Raw genomic sequence first — 16945 nt, 5'->3', positions numbered from 1 at the left:
CTTTCAATCTGAAGGTGTCTTTAGGCCTAAAGTGGGTCTCTTATAAACAGTATATAGATGGAGCTTGTTTTCTCTCATCCATTCTATTACCCTGTCTTTTCATTGGAGCATTTAGTCCATTGATGTTTAGAGTGAGTACTAAAGGATATGAGTTTATTGCCATTAAATTGCTTGTAGAATTGGATTTTCTGGTGGTGTTCTCTGGTCCTTTCTAGCCTTTGTTGCTTTCAGTCTTTATTTATTTGTTTTTTATTTTTATTATTATTTTTTTCATCTTATCTCCCCTCAGAGAGTCCCCCTTAAAATTTCTGGCAGCGCTGGTTTAGTGGTCACAAAATCCTTTAATTTTTGTTTCTCTGGGAAACCTTTTATCTCTCGTTCTATTTTGAATAATATTCTTGCTGGATAAAGAATTCTTGGCTGCATATTTTTCTGATTCAGTACATTGAATATATCCTGCCACTCCTTTCTGGCCTGCCAAGTTACTGTGGATAGGTCTGCTGCAAACCTGATCTGTTTTCCCATATAGGTTAAGGACTTGTTTCCTTTTGCTGCTTTCATGATTCTCTCCTTGCCTGAGTATTTTGTGAATTTGACTATGATATGCCTTGTTGGTGGTTGGTTTTTGTTGAATCTAATGGGAGTCCTCTGTGCCTCCTGGATTTTGATGTCTGTGTCTTCCCCCAAGTTAGGAAAGTTTTCCGCTATGATTTGCTCACATAACCCTTCTACCCCTATTTCTCTCTTCCTCTTCTGGGACCCCTATGATTCCGATATTGTTCCTTTTTAAGGATCACTGATTTCTGTAATTCTTAAATCGTGCACTTTTGTGTTAATCTCCCTTTTTTCTGCTTTATTATTCTCCATAAGTTTGCAGTCTATATTGCTGATTCTCTGTCCTGCCTCATCCATCCTTGCTGCCATGGCATCCATTCAAGATTGCAGCTCAGGTATAGCATTTTTTATTTCATCCTAACTAGCTTTTACTTTGTTATCTCCACAGAAAGGGATTCTAATCTATTTTTGACTCCTGCTAGTATTCTTACTATCGTGATTCTAAATTCTGATTCAGACATCTTGCTTGTGTCTGTGTTGGTTAAATCCCTGGCTGTCGTTTCTTCGTTCTCTTTCTTTTGGTGTGAATTCCTTCATTTCGTATTTTTAAGGGAGAAAATGAACTAATGAAGTAGAAAAATTAAAATTAAACAAATATTAAAATTAAAAAAATATATTAAAATTAAAAAATTAAAAACACACATACACACACACAAAATCAAATAAATGATGCTAGATCCTGGGTGTGTCTTGGTGTGGGTGTTGAACGTGGCTTGAAAGATTAGAGAAAAAAGGGGGGAAAGAAAGGAAATTGTTTGAAAATTTGAAAAAATGAATACACTGAAGTAGACTTAAATGAAATGATGGAAGTAAAATAGATTTTGAAAAAATTTACACACAATATAAAATATAGTAGAAAATTAAAAATATTTTTAATAAAAACTGAAAATAAAAATGTTTTTTTCTCTTTCTGTATTCAAGAAAAGGGAACAAAACAAAAAAGAGAGAAAAAAAAAGAAAGAAATTGAATAGATGGACTGGCTAACAGACTGAAATATGACTGAAATTACTTCGTTTTTTCCTAGAAGTCAAACCATAAACTAAGCAGGAGGTGAGACTTGTGTTCTTGAAGAGCGAGGTTGGCCCAGTTAGTTAGGGCTTAGTGTAATGGTTTCATATTCCACTAGATGGCACTGCTTAGCTTACTGGGGTGGATTGTTGTGGCACTTGTAGGTGCATATGTGCATGTAGTGCATATGTGCATGCGCGGGAGCAGTGAAAATGACATCACCCAGCTACTCAGTCTGTAGTATTGGAATTCTGTTCTCCCCGATCAGCAATTGCGTGCCTGTCCTTTCGGCTTTTGTCCACTTCCCACTTTTACACTGTCTGTGACCTAGCCGTTAGATTGCCAGGGGCACCCCCCTCCTGAGTTTTGTCTCAGATGCGGCTGTTTTTGCCTGGCCCCTTATTTTTGAAGGACTGTGGATTTGACCACTCTGCTGCTCTGTGGAGAGTCTCGCTGAGCAATGGCTGGGTGCTGGCCACATCCAGGAACATTTGTGGGACTGTGCTGTTGGCGATGCCCAGAGGCTGTGGCAACATGCTAGCCCGCCCCAGAAAAAGTTCACGAGATAGTGTAGCAGTAGTGTTTCAGGGATTATGAAAAATCACAACACACATCTGGCACCAGGCTTCACCCTGAATGACCTTGTTCTAGCACCAGCGAATGTGGTTGTTCTCTGGGGTCTGCTGGAACCAGGTGCCCTCACAGCCTCTACCAAGTGTCCTTCCAGCAGTGGAGCCGCTTCTCCCCGTGTGGCCTGAGAACCTCCCAGACCCCACTCTGCTGCTAGGGATTTGTCCTTCCCATCAGAGCCCCACCAGGTATCAAGCTGTGGAGTTTCAGACTCTGCGCCCCCCCTGTTTATAGTCTTCATGGAATTTAAACCCTCTTTTCTCCTTTCTCCTTTTCTCCCTTTTCAGTTCAGTCCCTGTGGCTTTTTCCAATTTTCCACTTTCTCTCCAGCTGCTTTTGGGGGGGGCATTCCCATATTCTCCATCCCCCCCCCCCCCCCCGCTCATCTCTGTCCTCTCTCTGCATGCAGAAGCGGCTCCCTGCCCTCCAGGGTTCTCTCTCCCCAAGTTCACCTCTCTGCACAGTGTACCTGCTGAATTCTGTGGTTCAGTTTGTGCAGATTGTTGTGTTAATCCTCATGTCAGTTTTCTAGGTGTGCAGGATGGTTTAGTGTTGGTCTGGCTGTATTTCATGGATGTGAGACACACAAAAAACTTCCATGGTGTTCCGCCATCTTGGCTCCTCCCCCTGGTAATATAACTTATTTTGTTGCAATTTCTACAGTCATGCAGGTGATTTTCCAACATTGTAGATAATCCTTTCCTTGAAATTCTCTTCAAAGATATTGTCCTCTACTCTCAGTATCTCACGCTGATAATCATATTTACAATGTTGTTGATACAAGTAACTGCAAAACTTCTATGGTTTCATGCTTCTAACCTTTGACTGTTATCTTTTTTTTTAACCAATTCATTTTTCCCTTGTATCCTGATCTCAAAAATCTTTCAATCACACTAAGTCCTCACATACATTATCCTACCTACTTTTGAATTTCCCTCATGCAGTTGGTTTCCCTGATGCCTTCTTTATTCATATTTAATCAGTATAATCACTTCTTTGTGTACTCCCTCAATTCCATAGCTTCTTTCTTTATTTGTGTAAACTCTTAGAAAAACCATTGCCTTGTTTAAATTCATCTCTCTGCCTACTTCACATGTGCACCATTGCAGCTGATTCTGGTTACTTGAAACACAAAAGAAAACAAGCAAGACAAAAAACAAAAACACAGCTACACTGATGATCTCACTTTACATTTGTGACTGTAAGCCTTAAGTGGCTGTAACTACTGCAGCCAGTCATCCTCTACATTTCTAGTCCATTTACTTGCCTTATTTTCTATGTTTATTTCCTATTTTTCTCTTCTTTGACAACTTCCTCAGCCTCATTCTTTAGCCAATGGAAATTATTCCTACTTTACTGATTAAACTAATGTGAATAGAGAGAATGTTCAGACTCTGAATATTTCATTTATTCTTATCAATATCTGCACGTGGATAACCTGTCTTTTTTTTTATTACCATGTATAAATTCTCTATACATAGATCAAAAGACACTTTTTGTAGTTGAGCATCAAACTCTATCTCCACTTTCTGGCTGACACCTTGATTTTAAGATGTCTGACCTTTAGAGTTGATAATACTTTTGTGTTTCTTTAAAACCACTAAATCTGTGTAATTTGTTATAGTAATAATAAGAAGCTAATACAATTATATTCATAAGACAGGTAATACTGTTTACCAGATTATTGATAACTCTCTCTGTGTGCCCTCTGTATTGAATATCTAGGTAAATATGGCCCATAACAATCTAAACATACTAATAAAGTGCATTTTCCAATCTCATCACTTCAAGCAAGCTCAGTAGATGCATATTTATTTTTAGGCCATGCCATAAGCCAGTGTGGGTTGAAGACTGAGGTCTCTGATCCATGCCTTCCTTCAAAGATCCAGGCTTGCCTATGTAGTAATTTTCAAATGTATTTAGTGTAAGTGGAAAGAGTTGAATATTACTCATGGGATACTTTATGCAAGATGTGTGTGTGTGTGTGTGTGTGTGTGTGCGCGCGTGTATGTGTATGAAATTTCTGTCTACACTGCTTTACCCAGAATAGGCTCACATGAGCCTACCAATCTGCTTGGTAGTTAGAAAATACAGTTTAGAATTATTACTAGATAAAAGAGGAAGAACATGAGTATTGCTGAGTATCAGCATTTTTTATCAATAGTCACTTTTATAAGTAACTTATATGTAATATCTTCTTTGAATCAAACCACAGGGGAGCTTGGGTGGCTCAGTTGGTTAAGGGTCTAACTTTTGATCTGGGCCCAGGTCATGATTTCATAATTTGTGAATTTGAGCCCATGGTAGGCTCTCCACTGACAGCATGGGGCCTGCTTGGGATACTGTCTCTCCCACACTCTACTCCTCCCCCACTTGCTTTCTGTGTGTGTGTGTGTCTCTCTCTCTCTTTCAAAATAAACTTAAAAAATAAATCAAACTACAAATACTTGAAGCAATGTATTACTTGTATTCTCTTTTATAGTGGAGTGTGCTCTGAGAAATATATAACATTCTCAGGAAAATAAGTAACTTTTCTAAATGTGTATAACTAATGCATTAGATTTCAATCAAGACAGTATACCATTATAGTTGCAAAGACTTAGTTAGAAAGACTTACTTTTGTGTTTTAAAAGTTAATGGTAATTGCAAATAAAGTTTATAGATTATGTCCTATAAATATTATAAGTATTCTAATGTAAATAGTATACACTATACTGCCATCCTAAATTCAACTGAGTCCTCTAATGATTCTGTACATTTGCTTTGACATTCTACATACTTGGTCTGATGGAGGCTGGAGATGCTGTATGGCCTAGAGTGCTTTTTTGTTTCAACCCCTTTTTCAGTTGATAAGACATGGATCTCAATACTTCTACCTATATTCATTCACTACCTTTTGTGAGTTACTACTGAACCCAATAAATGGTTATGTTCACTAGCTGAGAACTTTTCAAGATGTCATTGAAAATTATTAGTATAGGGGCGCCTGGGTGGCTCAGTCAGTTAAGTATCCAACTTTGGCTCAGGTCATGATCTCACGGTTCATGAGTTCGAGCCCTGTGTCGGGCTCTGTGCTGACAGCTCAGAGCCTGGAGCTGCTTTGGATTCTGTGTCTCCCTCTCTCTCTGCCCCTCTCTTGCTCACTGTCTGTCTCTCTCTCTCTCAAAAATAAATAAAAATAAAAACTTAAAAAAAAAGAAAATTGTTGGTACAAATTTACTTATTTTTTTAATGTAAACCATTGACATATAAGGAGGACTCTCTCATTTATGTAATATGTACAGGTACATTTTTCTAAGACAACTAACAAAAATAAATAAACAATAATAAAACTAAATGAATATCCTTACAGTTAAACTTTCTCATAAACATATTCAATTCACTAAACCAGAATAAATTATAACTAAATTATCTAAGGGAGATTATTTTAATTTAAATGAAAGGAACTTCTATCACTTATGTATTTGGGGGACACTTAAAAGGCATAATTTAATCATAGTATTCTGTCCTGATACCCATATATGTATATGGTATTCTTCCCATGTGACCTTACAACACCAAAGAATTCTCTTGTGATAGCATTTATCACACTAGATTTTACTTTTTATTTTCTCTCTCTCTTCTCTGTATATTAACCTCAAAGGATAGGATCCATGGAATTTTTATTCATTTCAGTATCTTCATTACCCTAGTAATAGAATAATTTAAGTGTTCAATAAATATTTTGTGAATATAGGTGAATTCATGAAAGATTTACATAAAATATTCCTGGGCTCTACCTAAGATATTTACATTAAATTTGAAGAAATGGGGGTACCTGGGTGGTTCAGGTGGTTAAGCATCTGACTCTGGATTTCGGCTCAGGTCATGATCTTGTGGTTTGTGGGTTTGAGCCCCATGTTGGGCTCTGCACTAAGTGTGTGGAGCCTGCTTGGCATTCTCTCTCTCTCTCTCTCTCTCTCTCTCTCTCTCTCTCTCTCCCCCCCCCCCCCCCCCCCACTTATTCTCTCTCTCTCTCTTAAATAAACTTTGAGAAAACATTTTTAAAGAACTGATTTTAAAAATAATGTCTCTTTTCTAATGCAGTGTAAGCCAGCAGATAGTCACATTTATTCAGTGTATAATATATATAAGATGTTCTGCTAGGAGGTTATTGCCAATGAAAAATAGATAACTCTATGAAGAAAATACAATTCTACTGGAAAATCAGGAAGGAACCCAAAATCAACAATATCAGGTGTTTTATAATGCTTCTTTTGATAATATAAAAAACATTCAACTCACTATGAGTAGAAATCTATTCCAAGACCATATATTATAGAATGTGTTCTATATTCATCTTTTATTATAGAATGTGAGTTTTTACTTAATTTACCAGATTGTACTTCACTACTCTCTGCACTCACTCGAGCATCCTTCTAATTAACTCCTTCCTGAAAAAGTGGCCTAAATCTATTGACATACTACATGACCTGTCCAAATTTCAGTTTTGACCTGTGATAACCTCCCAAATCCACTTAATTGATTTACATCTGCGGATTACAGAGTCACTTAAATACACTGATGTCCTCTCTTCACTGCAGATCTTGCTCTACACTCCAGTGACCTTTCTTTTCCCACTGGGGGAAAAAAAATCTTAAATCCTTATAGAAAATTAAAATTAAAAAAAGAAAAAAGTTGAAATATTACTCTCTTGGAACTTATAATCCAGATAGGAAATGAGTAAAAATACTATGGAAGCATAATGTATAATCATAATTTATACATAAATTTAGTTAAATATGGTTGGGCATGGTAATTAGAGACATGAAATAAAGGAAACTGTGTGAGTTGAATCTTGTGGAAAAAAGTGATAATCCTAAGTGTAGGATAAGAAGTAGCATTTCAAAGGAATCAATGGAAATACTGAAATTATCTAGAAAATTATATTTTCCAAAATTTAGTATTAATAAATTACTACCATATGTAAGCCACACATTTAGAACTAACATAATTCTTTGTTTTTGCAAATCTCTTCTGGGAAGGATTAAAATCATACCTTTTTCTATACTGTACTTAAGGTGGTAAAATATTTCCTCTTAACTCTTGAACATATATAAGCAGCTATTTTAAAATGTTTTTAAAAGTTGAAGAATGGCAAATATGAATTTTTATAATTATCCCTATTATTTCATTGTTAAAAGCAATTAAACCTGTGAGTGCAAGGTAATATATTTGAATGAGTAATGGAAAATTTATCCCTAAATCATCTCATTTTTAATAGATTTGTCAAATTCAATTCTCATAGGCCAGAATTCTCCTTCAGTAAAGATCTGGTGAGAGTTTTGTATGTTCATGACATGAACTTCATAAGTCATAAAGTTTTTCATTAAGAGGTTTTGCCTGTTATATCAAGATGTTTGAGAAATAAATGGAAATGCTTCTTCAGAACTTTATTACCTTTTCTTTTCTCAAATGAAATGAGTGTTAGAGGGTAAAACTAGTTCCAGATTTGACATTATTCCATAAAATCAATTCTTCCCAATGGATATTTTGTTATATACATTGTATCTAGCATTTGGAAAGTACAAAAATAAAATATTTGTATGGTGCTAAAATAACATTTTAGATGACAAAATAACTTTGTCATAATTATAATCATCCTCTTCTCTATATTAAAGGTGTTGCTTTTTTAGTCTGGGAATAAACAAATACTTCTGTAAGCTTGTCTTCCAATATATTGGCTATGGTGAAAATCAAATTAATTCTTCCACTTGTAAACCTTCTTTTTAGATTTAAAAATCTCTTGAAAGTGAATTCAGTGATTTTTTTTTTTTAGCAGAAGAACTATAGGTGGCCTTTGGACATTATGAGAACGAGGGCAAGCCTGTATATGGGGCTAAAGTGGTAGGGATGGAATCATAGTTAATGTACCTGAAGTTCTCTAATCAACAGGTTAACAGACTTAGTATTTGTGTAAGGAACTTTATATGACTAATATTAATTATATTTTTTAGAAAAACTAACAAGATGTGTTCTAGCATTTTATTAATTTTGATTATTAGGGAATTGAGTCTTTGAGTATGTAATTTTTCCAGAATCACACAATGAAGTAGAGCCAGAACTAAGAATATCTGATTCCAGGAGCACCTGAGTGGCTCAGTCCATTAAGCATCATACTCTATTTCATGAGATCAAGCCCCATGTTGGGCTCTGTGCTGACAGAGCTCAGCTGTGTTGGGCTCATTCTCTCTCTGCTCCTCCCCCACTAGCATGCTCTTTCTCTCTTCCTATCTCTCTCTCTCTCAAAATGAATAAACATTAAAAAAATACAAAAAAGAATATCTGATGCCAATGTCCAAGTCTTAATTATAGTATCTCTTATATAAGTTATATGAAGCCTGAAGTTATAAAAGGTAAGGTGAGGATTAGTCTTAGTATCTGTTGGCTGGGGCTCACAACTGAGAGAAAAATAAAAAGTTAATTTTATATAATTTTAGAAAAATTGAATGTTTCAATACTCTTTTATTACTAACATACTCCCAAATCTCATGACTCTGGGGATAATTGGAATAGCTAGGCAATTTTTAGTTGGGTTCTCATGAAGATTCAGTCAGTTGGTAGCTGGAGCTAGAGTTATCTCAGAGGTGTCTTCACTTTCATGTCTGGCTGTTTGTGCTGACGGCCCATCAGCTAAGACCTCACATGGAGCTGTCAGCCAGAACACCTCCACATGTCCTGTGAATGTGTCCTGGACTTTCTCACAACATGGCAGGTGGATTTAAAAACCAGATTCCAGGAAAGAAAGCCAGGTGGAAGTTTTTACAACTTAGCTTTAGAAGTCTTTGTGTCAGTTCTGCAGTATTCTGTTTGTTAGAATGTGTGTCGCCAAGACCAGTTAATATTCAAGGGGAGAGAATTAGACTCCACCTCTGACTGGGAGAGATAGCAAAGATTTTTCAGTCATATTTTGAAATCACGTCAGTATTCATGTGTTTTAATCTTCTCAATTATTTTTTTAGTGCCAAATAGTAGACTCATTTCTCAATATCTTGCCAGATATTAGGACATCATTGTTCATAGCCAAATATAGGAACCAGGCTGATCATTCCTATTTGACATATTCTATAGATCATGCTGGGTTAAAATCTGTTAAATTACACATTAAAAACTTATGTAATAAGCTAGAATGAAAAGAATACTTGCTTAGGGATCAGAGATGTGGGTTCCTGGCTTCTTTATCCCTTACTAGTCAACATATACTTGGGAAATTTGCTAAAGTTCTTAATGCTTCAGTGTTTTCAAGTGTAAATATATATATGAGATAATGATAAAATTCAATAATGATAAAAAAGTGATATGTGTAGTTTTTAAAAATTTTTTATGTATATGAGGATTTCAGAAAGGGGGAAAATTGCCTAACCATTAATTCACATAATTGTGCTGTCTCCAATATACTGAGTTTGAAAGCAGATAAAGGAAATTAAATAGAGACATTTCAATATAGAATAGACTTTAGAGGGTATATACCAAACCTTTATTTTACAACTGAATGGAATGAGACCAAAGCTTGTAAAATATTTGCACGGGGCCACATATTGCTGGACAGCGACAAAGCTGAATTCAGAAATTCTTGACCAGAGCTTGAGCCACAATATTCAAGTTCAGAATTTTATAATAACTTACTGATGGGGTGCCTGGGTGACTCAGTTAAGCGTCTGACTTGGGCTCAGGTCATGATCTCCCGGTTCGTGAGTTCAAGCGCCATATCAGGCTCCATGTAGGCAGTTCAGAGCCTGGAGCCTACTTTGGATTCTGTGTCTCCCTCTCTGCCCTCCCCTGCTCAAGCTGTCTCTCTCTCTCTCTCTCTCTCTCTCTCTCAAAAATAAACATTAAAAAATTAAAAAAAAATAACTTACTGGAAAGAAAACTATATTGTTTGTGCAGTATTATAATCAACATGTTTATAGCCTTTGCTTATTTTTTTATGCACTAGCTTGACATAAATTTTGCTCCTGTGCTGGTAATTGTTTTATGTATTCTCTCAGTGAATTTGGCTATTTGAGGCCTACACTTCTGCCATTAATGCGTTTCTAAGTTCTTGTAATCCAAAATCAATGTTCTAGTAATAATATTGTTTAAAATTTCTCCCCTTTGATGAGGAGATGTATAGAAGGAGTGGAATCTGATTCTTCTGATTTGTTGGTAGAATAATTGAAAATGTAGTCCAGAAATACATAATTAGCTGACAATGTGCAGAAACAAAACTACAACACATTCACGATCTGCTAAGACATCATTCTTCTAAGTTCTCTCTCTCTCTCTCTCCTGCAATATAGCGTAGCCTTTATTTATGTCAGTAAAACACCTTTCAAGAAAAAATAAGATGGAGCTTTGAAGTGCATGCAACATATTTTACAGTATATCTGATGAACTCATCTTTAGTTTTCAACAAAGATTGTCTTAGAACAAGACTGTAACTGTATTTTTTAATTCATTCATTGGATAGGTGTTACATGCTCAGGACCATATAAGATGCTGAACACAAAATGATAATGAGCTAGAGGTGGCTCTAGCTTTCACAGAGCAAGTAGTCTTATTGATAAAACTGATAATGGATCATCATGGTAGACCATGTTGAGTAATACGTCAGTGGAGGTAGAAGGCTCGAAGGACGTACGTTTGAAGGTTGAGAAATAATCCCCTGAAATAACTTTTTATTCTCCAACTCCCACTCCCAATTTAATATTAAATTAACAAGGAAGATGGCCCCCCTTTCCTTGGGGGGTCTCAGGGAGAATCTTTCATTGCCCCCTTTACCTACTTTTTCCTTCTTTAATCCCCTACCATGACAACTCCACTTCAGTCTGATCTGCTATTGATTTTTCATTTTGCTGCTCCGTCTTTGAGCCTCCTCACCTTCCTCATCCTCCCCTCACCATGCAATGAAGGGGCTTTTGGAGTGAGCTCTGGGTTTAGGGGCTTCCTCCATCCCTTAGCTACCCTGGATCTTTGCCCACCTCCTTCTCAGATCCCCACTGCAGATGCCATAGCCCTCATCCAGGGCTGTGTGTGGAGGGGGAGGACTGGCTCCCAACCCTTTCTCCCTTCCCACCCCTGCACATCACAAAAACCTTCCCTACACCCTTCTCTTCCTTTGTGTTTTGATTTGTACAACTTGTAACTAGGTGTTTATGTAATAAAGGAGAATGGATAGAAGAAAAAAAAGTACTTGAAGGTTGTTGATCCAGACATGGGTAGTTGGGAGATTTCCATTAGTGACATTTCAGCTAATACTTAAGGCTTAAGAAAGTGTTTCTGGCAATTGTCAGAGTTGGTGAGAACATAATGCATTCAAGGAGTGAAAACATTCAGCCTAGGTGGAACGACAGGAAAATAATTGGTATATATGCAAAAAATAAATCATGATGTGTCTTACAAGTCACATTCAGGGATTTTTATTCTATTCCCAGAACCGTGGGAAGGCTTAGAATGGATTGAAGCATTCTTCCTCTTCCAGGACTTGGGGTAAGTTTCTTTGCATCTCTTTCTTCATGACTGATCTTCCATTCCCCAAGCCTAGAGTCCATCTCTCCCTTCTCTAGGCCAACATGAACATAGACCGACAGTCAAAAAAGATTGCTATGTGTCAGAAACATTTTAGAGTTTCTAATTTATGCTTGTTACTGTAAGAGTCATGAAAGATGGGATCTTTTTAAAATTGGTTTTAATTTATCTCTCCAGCTATGCTTTTCATCTACCATCCTCACAAAAATGGTAAATATGAATGTAAATTAGTAAGAATTTTAGATTTTGAGGTCTTAAGTTTCCTTTGTTCCAAGAGAAGTTAAGACATATTTTTAATTAATTTTGTTTTCTATTTTTAAAATTTAAATTGCAGTTTAGTTAACATATAGTGTAATGTTGTTTCAGTAGTAGAATTTTGTGATTCTTCACTTACATACAACATCCAAGATTCATCATAAGTTCCCTCCTTAATATTCATCACCCATTTAACCCATCCCCTCACACACCTTCCCTCCATCAACCTTTGGTTTGTTCTCTATATAGTTAAGAGTTTTTCTGGTTTCCCTTTCCTTCTTTTCCACCTATGTTCATCTGTTTTGTTTCTTATATTACACATGAGTGAAATCATATGTATTTGTCTTTATCTGACTTATTTCACTAAAAATAACACACTCTAGCTCCATCCACATTGTCACAAATGGCAAGATTTCATTCTTTTTGATGGTTGAGTAATTTTCCATTACACACTCATTCACACACACACACACACACACACACACACACACACAAAACCTATTCTTTATCCATTCATCAATTTATGTACCTTTGGGCTCTTTCCATAATTTGGCTATTGTTGATAATGTTGCTGTTAACATCGGGGTGCATGTGTCCCTTTGAATCAGTATTTTTGTATCCTTTGGGTAAATATATAAGAGTGCAATTGCTGGATCATAGGGTAGTTGTATTTTTAACTTTTTGAGGAGCCTCCTTACTGTTTTTCAGAGTGGCTTCATCAGTTTGCATTCCCACCAGCAGTGTAAGAGCATTCCCCTTTCTCAACCTTCTTGCCAACACTTGTTCCTTTGTTGTGAATTTTAGCCATTCTGACAGGTGTGAGGTGGTATCTCATCATGATTTTGATTTGTATTTCCCTGATGATGAGTGATGTTGGGCATATTTTCATGTGTCTGTTAGCCATCTAGATGTCTCCTTGAGAGAAATGTCTATTCATGTCTTCTGCCCATTTCGTAACTGGATTATTTATTTTTTGGAGATTGAGTTTGATAAGTTTTTTATGGATTTTGGATACTAGCCCTTTATCAGATGTGTCATGTGTAAATATCTTCTCCCATTCCAAAGCTTACCTTTTTATCTTAAATCAGGTATACAAACTCAAATGCCAACGTGAATAGTGTAAATAAGCTTAATGAGTAGATCTGGTCATGCTTAAGAAATGAATAACCAATTTAAATAATTAACTATAAAATATAATTAGGGGATCAATTGGAGATTTTGGATATAGCCTGTATATTATTTGATATCAATGAATTGTTGCTAATTTTTAGATGTAATAATGGTATTGTGATTATGTAGGAGTTATTTTACATTTTTTATTAAGAGATGCACCCTGAAACATTTAGAGATGAATATCATGATGTGTACATTTTCATTCAAAACATTTTCACAATAAAAGTGAACACGTATTAAAAAATGAGCAAAGAATGTTAGACATTGTACTAAATTGAAGAGAAATCTTACAAGTTAGAAAGTCATTATTTAGCTTTCTTCACATGAGGAAATGTAGGCTCAGTATTGGCCAGATGTTCAACTTTTCAAAATAAGCTGAAAGCCCAGATTTTTATGTGAAACTGCCTGTGTTTGATATCTTGGCTCTTAATCAAAATTGTAAAAATTATTCCAAACAGAACAAACTTAAAGGATTTTAAGAGATCTTTTAGATCTCTAGCTTTGGCTCGTATAAAAATGTGGGAGAAATGGGGCTAAGATTTGGAAAGTGAGGAGGCAGAAACAGCCATCCAAGGGGAGATACTGAATACATCCCTCTAAACTAGGAAGCAGACTTGGTTCTTGAAATGTTCAAGTAATACATGTAAGGTAGGTGGTAGGATTGAGAGATATTTAAGAAAGATTTTAATTAAAAAAATAATATTGGTTTGGAATGTACCTTTATTGGTAGATATAAATATTAACCTGTGTCCACTGTTGGATTTTTTATGACCCATTGGGCTTTTGCTTTAATTTGAGAGATTTCATCTAATGACTTTATTGCATTTTTGTGCTTCTGCAGCAGGATAGTGTGTAGAATGGATTAAATTTTTTAAGTAGTATGAAGTCAATACAACATTTATTATAAGCATTTTGTTGTGTGAAGCTCATATTTGCTGTGAATATTTTATATTTGCTTTGGCAAAACACCAGTTTGTAGAAAGAATTAGTGGTGATTATGTCTAAAGAATTAAAAATGGTGAGATTAGTAGATATTCCACTTTAGTAGCCCAGTCTAGAGGAAGCCCTGGTCTAAACTAGGAATATATAAGAGCGATGTATGTGAGTGATGAGAAACAGTGAAGAATTTTGATTGAGTAGGAATTAACAGTGATAGGGATAAGGTAAATACAATTTTCAAAGAGATTTACTGTGTTTCAGGTTTAGTGAACTAGGTTGACTCATGGAGTCATCTGCTGGGCTAGAGAAGGCTGATGTAGAAGCAAGTTTGGATGGGGTTATAGAAGTGCTGATATGAGATGAATGGAGACCTTAAGGTCAAGATGTACATGAGTCATTTAAATATTGATTTGAAGCTTCATAGTGAAATCTGAGTTAGTAATACAGATTTGGGATCACTAATTCAGTGATTATATTTAACGTAAATTGTCATGGAAAATATGTAGAAAAGAGAAGGCTTGAAGGCTAGCTCAGTGAATACTATCATTTTAGTCTTCCCAATCTCCAGTGCCTTATTCTTCCAGCACAAGAGTGTACTGTACACTTGATCTAAACAAGACCAATCATAAATGCTCCTTTCCTTTGGTCACAGTTATTGGTAAAAGGAATAGGCATGTAACTCAAATGATGTAATCAGAAGAAAACTAGAGCTGGGAAAAAGATACTCTTTTGTTCTTGTAAGATGTGTGAGTAGATGACCTTAGAAGCAGATCTTGTATGGGCAAAGGAAGACAGCAGTGGAAGAGAAGTCAGCAGAAAAACAAAAAGAGAAGAAAAGAGGCAGTAAAATAGTCCTAATGGCATTTAAGATTTTGGTTCCACTTTTTTACAAAGCTAATTTTTAAAAAAGCTTTATATTTTCACTAAGATAATTTTTAAAAAGCAATATATTTTCTTGGTTGGTTTAAGTTAATTCTATACCAATACACAACACTTTGAAGAAGTTAAAATGTAGAGGACTAAATGCATAGAATCAGAGTGTTGATTAGGGCTTAAAAAGAGGGTTTTTTTTCCATACATACACACACACATTTAATTTTAAAGAGAGAAAAAAATAAGGTATTTTTAAATACCTGTAGAAAAGGTCCAGTGGTAGAGAGAGAATTGCAGTGAATCGAACTGAAAATATTAATACTCATTAATTATGTGCTTCACAAATAGGAGTGACTAAGACTGAACTACAATAATAGTAGTTTATCTTTATTAAACAGGGCTATTTTACCAAAGTAATCATAACAGAAATAATATATTTTCCAAAAAACTGTTTAAAATGAGGAATTATAACTTGTAAGAATTAGTAATAGTAATCTTAGCATTTCGTGTTTTTCCCCCTTGATTTTTCAATTAAGTTCTTCATGTAAGTAAAGTGATATGTACTGAAATTATAAGTTGATTTTATCACAATTAGTTGCATATTACATATTAAATCTAAAGCAACAATTTGTTTCAAATTCACTTGTTAAAATTTTGTGACATTTATCTTTATCTTGAATTCTAGATAAAAAACAAATATTAGAACCTTATTTAATAAGCTGCACATATGAATCTGACGTGTAATGGATTTTAAATTCACTAGAAATGTGCACACATTAAGGAGCTGTGGTGATGTCACAGTGTCGCAATAAGTGGAGAAGTGAGCCATGTAAATAGTCTGGGTTAGATTGAGTATTTGGAAAAATCATTAATATATATTCCCCCAAGATTATGGTGAAGCCCAATAAATTTACATTCTTACAAGATGGATTTATGCTAGAAAATATTACCTTATATATGGGCTTTGAGGCCTAGGCTAAAAGGTTAATAGATAAAAGGCTCTATTTTGATAATTACCCTCATTAGATGTGTGTGTGTGTGTGTGTGTGTGTGTGTGTGTGTGTGTGTGTGTATGAAATTCTTGTAAAGCAGGTGATTAGCATAAATGACTCTTTCTACTTTTTGGCCTCTTTTAATTTCCCACCTGGAAATTATGTTTTCAGAATATTACTATGAGTCTCATTCCTTTATTTGCTTAGTCATGAGAAATGACTATTTTGGATTTAAAATGATATGTCATTACTAAAGAAAGTAATTCACATGGAATTTCATTAGTAAGTAGAGGCATAATAAGGCCTCATTTTTATTATTATTTAATAAAATTTGTCTTGGTCTTTCTATTTCCTTTTGGCCAAAGACAGATTTTATAGAAAGTAGATCTATTATAATTACTGTATTTTAATTAAGAGTCTGTGTAAAGAGAATAAAGGTAAATTGCATTTGTTACACTACTTGTTGTTTTCTATGCATATTCATCTGAAGAGACATTTTTGTTACTAATTTAAATATGTATCTTATATTCTTTTAAGAGTAGATAAGTAGATGCTCAAACTTAATTCCTTTAAATGTGTTATAAATAACCTATTATGTTGATGGAATACACTAGATGCTACTTTTTAATTTAAAATAAATCTAAGTACTTCTGATGTGTATGGTGGCCAATTTGCAATTATGATCTCCATGATGAGATTCTTCCAGGAAATGAGAGGTACATTATAATTTAAATGGAGTTGTAGATCTGGTTGATTTTAATTTGTGACCTACAGGTCAATAGTTATTGGGTGTAATAACCCTCCGGTAATGGGGAAATTCAAGGCACATTTGTATAATGAGAAATCATAACTAGTTATGGTTCAGGATGATGATTTTTCTCTTTGCCATTCTGATCTGCTGTGATTCGGCCTT

This window comes from Prionailurus bengalensis, chromosome B1, assembly GCF_016509475.1.
Source record: "Prionailurus bengalensis isolate Pbe53 chromosome B1, Fcat_Pben_1.1_paternal_pri, whole genome shotgun sequence".
Taxonomy (NCBI): Eukaryota; Metazoa; Chordata; class Mammalia; order Carnivora; family Felidae; genus Prionailurus; species Prionailurus bengalensis.
This window is presented reverse-complemented; position numbering follows the sequence as displayed.